At 35.8% G+C, this 4,739-nt stretch overlaps 1 pseudogene; it reads left to right on the forward strand.

Moving 5' to 3' along the window:
* Positions 1 to 221: 221 nt before the first annotated feature.
* LOC131983801 (methionine-R-sulfoxide reductase B1-A-like) lies at positions 222 to 3,613 on the forward strand (annotated as a pseudogene).
* The last annotated feature ends 1,126 nt before the right edge of the window (positions 3,614 to 4,739 follow it).

Below are 4,739 nucleotides of genomic sequence, written 5' to 3' on the forward strand. Positions count from 1 at the left end.
TTATGGATTAAAAAAAAAAAGATTAGCTAATTTATTTAGAAAAACAGAAGAGAATATTCAAGCAAAAGTTATTGGTAAAGTGTAAAAGCAAACATTTTTGGCTGACTAAACAGTAAACATTGACACCACTTCTCATTGATGTAAATGCTTCCATCTAGTGTAAGTAGTGAGAATAACATCAGCTCTTACACAAGGAGCACAGAGCTGCTGACACTTGATCTGGACCTGCAGGTTTGTTCCAGCTCAAACCGGGTCACTCTGTGCAAACAAACAGACTAAACTAACCAAAGAGAAATCACGTTTGGTTTTAGAAATGGATGAAATGTCATATTGCTCTTTCTCTGGCGGAGAAGAATATAAAAATCACTTCCAACCTGGTGAGTAAAGAAAGCAAAGTAGCATGAAGCTGCAGGAAAAGTCCCACTGTACACTGCAAAAAGGCCTAAAAACCAGATAAAAACACTAAATCTGAGGGAAATGATCTTGCTGCATGGACAGATAATTTACCTTGACAAGATTTCTTAACACCACGAAAGCGTCGGAGCACGACTTCTTCATGACGTCATGACGTAAAAAACGAAGCAGCATGGATTCCTGCTGTGAGCTGGACTCTAAAGTTTTGGCTTTTCCAGAAGTTTCCATGTCCAATTTAATGCCTCAACTCTTTTTCAGCAAAGGCAAAAATCACCACGACCAAGTGTAGTAACATGATTTTACTTTTTTTGCAGAGATTTTTCAAATTTTGCAGTGTGCGTTTCAACATTTTAATGCAATCTTTTGTGTTTACTGATTTTGGGTATTTTTATCTGTGTTTTTTTTTTTTTTTTTTTTACTTTTTCCATTTTTTTGGTGTTTTTTTGTAATTGTTTGTGTTTTTGTTTTTTTATGTGTTTTTTTGTACATTTTTGGTGTGTTTCTTGTGTGTGTTTTATGTATGTTTTTGTGTCATTTTTATTTGTGTTTTTTGTAATTTTTTGTGTTTTTGTTTTTATGTGTTTTTTGTAAATATTTGGTGTGTTTTGTGTCTTTTTTATGTTTTTTGTAATTTTTGGTGTGTTTTTGTGTGTCTTTTTTATGTGTTTTTTGTAATTTTGTGTGTGTTTTTGTGTGTTTTTTTGTGTTTCAAAATGTTGATCCAGTAAGTCAAAATGACAAAATAATAATCAGGTGAGGTTGTGCTGAAAAAGATGATACCAGCATGGTGATCATTATTTAAGTTGCATTTGCAGAAGAGTCAAAAACCAACAAAATAGCCTCAAACTATACTACTAAACTACTAAACAAAGACATTAACTCTTAAACAAGATAAATTATCAAACACTTCTAAATCTAAAGGATTTTTTTATCTTGGTCAGAAACTAATAATAATCAGTCACTCTGCTCGGGCCAGTTCATCGCTGCTTGCAGCTTTAATGTATCTCATTTTAAGAGTTCATTTCTTATTTTAAATGTTCAACATGCTTATTTCTAGATTTAATAATCTTAATTTAAGAAATCTTGTCAAGGTAAATTATCTGTCCATGCAGCAAGATCATTTCCCTCAGGTTTAGTGTTTATATCTGGTTTTTAGACACACCTTTTTTGCAGTGTAGTGAAAGAAGAAATCCATTAATGATAAACTTTCCCTCTCTTAGGGATTTATGTATGTTCTGAATGTGGCCACCAGTTATTTTCCAGCACGTCAAAGTTCGAGCACTCTACTCCGTGGCCAGCCTTCTCAGAGACGATCCACCAGGACAGTGTGTCCAAACACCCTGAAGCATGGGGACCCCTGAAGGTAGATCACCTCTGTACAAATATCACTGCTGCTCTGGATGTTTGTCATAATAAAAGCTGAACAGTCATCTACTTTAGGAAAACCTCCCACTCACACTGCAAAAAAGGTGTCTAGTCTAAAAACCAGATAAAAACAGTAAATCTGAGGGAAATGATCTTGCTGCATGGACAGATAATTTACCTTGACTAGATTTATTGAATTAATATTGTTATATCTAGAAATAATCATGTTGAATGGTTAAAAAAAGAAATTAACTCTTAAAACAAGATAAATTAAAGCTGCAAGCAGCGATGAACTTTTTTTTGTCTTTTTTTGGTGTTTTTTGTTTTGTCTTTTTTGTGATTTTACATATTTTGTTTCTTTTTCAGCCATCTTGTCTTTTGTGTCTTTTTTATGTCTTTATTTGGTCATTTTGCGTCTTTTTGTGTCTTTTTTTGGTAATTTTGTGTCTTTTTACATCTTGTTTTGGTCACAAAATGACCAAAAAAAGACAAAAAATTTACAAAAGAGATAAAAAATGATGAACGATGAACTGGCCCGAGAAGAGTGCACTGTGAATTATTTGTTTCTTACCAAGATAAAAGAAAACTACTATTTCAATGACTTGATACTTTCAGTTTTAATTTTTTGGTTGGTTGGTTGGTTGGTTGTTTGCTGTAAATGTGATTAATGTCCCATGTCCTCTTTATGTTGTCTTGTGTTTTTCTTTTTGCCCTCTACTGTAAATCAAATTTCTCCTCGAGGGACAATAAAGACCTGAACTGTTTGTTATAATAAAAGTTACTACTACTAGCTATACGTGAGCTAATGAGTCTTCTGGGTTTATCTACTCCAGGTTTGTTGTGGGAAGTGTGGTAATGGACTGGGCCATGAGTTCCTGTATGACGGGCCAAGAGAAGGACTGTCACGCTTCTGAATATTCAGCAGCTCACTCACATTCATCCCTAAAGGTGAGTTCATCTTTCACACAAACAGTACATTGCACCTTTAACATGCACTTTTAACCAGTTAGTATTCAGATGAGCCTCCCAGTGGGCCATCTTTCCTTAGTTTTTTTCCATCCAGAGGGCATATCGGGCTCAATTTCAGGAGTATATTGACAATTAAGAAACATTACAATCATGAGGTCAGACAAAAAGTGATTTCAAGAAACAAATGTCATGAAACAAAGAACAAATCAGGAGAAATAATACTAAAAAAATATTTAAAAAAGAAAATAAAGAGATACATACATTGGTCACGCAGAGAATACAAAGTATATAAAGTCTGTGCATTCACTGATAATGATTAAAAAAATCATATAGTTATTAGAAATTAAGGTTATACATTCATCAGGCTGTCAATAATATTGAAGAAATAGTTCTTTTTTTTGTCTTTTACAATTCTGAGAGACTTAAGAAGATAGTTGAATTCAAGTAGAAAAACCTTAAACTTTGACATAGCTTTGACAAATCTGTGTTTGTGTACAAAGAACTTACAAGAGAGAATTAAGAAAAAATGGTAACAAATTCAACAGATTTATTACAATCAGTTTCACAGCTTTTAGATGATGTCACCACAACCCAATTTATTTCTTTTAAAAGGACCTTGAACACTAATTGGTTCACAGGCTTTTTGTTCTGGCCACTCTTCTCTCTCTCTCTCTTCACAGAAAAGGTTGATGGACAGAAGGTGAGCAGTGAATGAGGAGAAGGTTTCCTGCTGCTGACAGTGAGGACGCAGCATGAAGTGCTGCTGGGTAAATCCTCCTGGAGCTCTGGAGCGCTGATGGACGTCGGCCTCACTGGGCAGCAAGAACAAACCACCGCTCTCAAACTCTTTTTAAACCAGGAGCAGAGACACAGAAAAAACAGCAACTAGGATCCAAATTCAATTACATAACAGCATTACTCAATTGGCAATAAACAAAGATCTCATAGAAAGATTGAATTGACTATGAACAAAAGGGAAAAATCTTTTTACAGCTGATAGAAATGACTTGCTGTGCACAACTCTTCAGCCATCAGTCCTAGAATAGGTCAAAATCTGGTATGTGGCAGTTTACGTCATGTATAAATGATCTACCTGTACAGGGCCGGCTCTTGCCCATTTGGTGCCCGAGGCGAGGGAACTCCTGTTTTTGTTTGCCCATGGTGCCAACCAGGCTATATAATACAACTGTCTGTCTATAGAATTACTAACTTACAAGTCAATTCGCAAAGAAGCACAGCTGGAGACGCTAACAAAGTTAGAGACAAGAGAGACAATGAAAGTGCAAACCCCACGAAAAATGTGCTTAACTGTGTTAAGCTAGCGTTGCTTTATTTCAACCTAGCTAGCAAGCTAATACAAATGAAACGTCTTCACACAAAACGGCATTTAAAAAAAGATGACATAACGTTACTTTTATATTGGGACTTCTCCTCCTCCTCTTTTCTTCTCTTTCGACACTGCGCACAGGAGAGCTTTGACAGCCGTTTCATGCAAGATAATGTATATCAAAACATAACGTGTCTGTCACTTGACATGACCTGTGTGACAGTGATCTGACCGTCTAAAGGGGGGCAAGGCAATGACCACATGTCACGTGACTCAGCACCACAAGTGAGAAAATGTCATTGTTTATCTGTTTCTTTATTTTGTTAATATTTATTATTTTCAAGACAGAACACAAAGGGATAGATAGATATACTTTATTTATCCCAAGCTGGGAAATAACAGGAGGACGACAATGGGCATCGAAAATTATTGTTGTTTTGTTTTTTTTCTCCCTCGAGGGTGACTGGCGGCGTCCCTCCAGCAGATGGCGCTCCTATACCTAGAGCTGGCCCTGTACCTGTAATAAATGTCTGAACTGGCCTAGTATTTGGGTCTGAAGGTCACTGAAGTAGCAGCAGGGTTTGTTCTAGTAAAATCCATAAAGAATTAACTATTTATGCTGTGAGATGATTGCTTGCCCTTTTGTAGCACATGGTATAACAAT

This window comes from Centropristis striata, chromosome 13 (assembly GCF_030273125.1).
Source record: "Centropristis striata isolate RG_2023a ecotype Rhode Island chromosome 13, C.striata_1.0, whole genome shotgun sequence".
Taxonomy (NCBI): Eukaryota; Metazoa; Chordata; class Actinopteri; order Perciformes; family Serranidae; genus Centropristis; species Centropristis striata.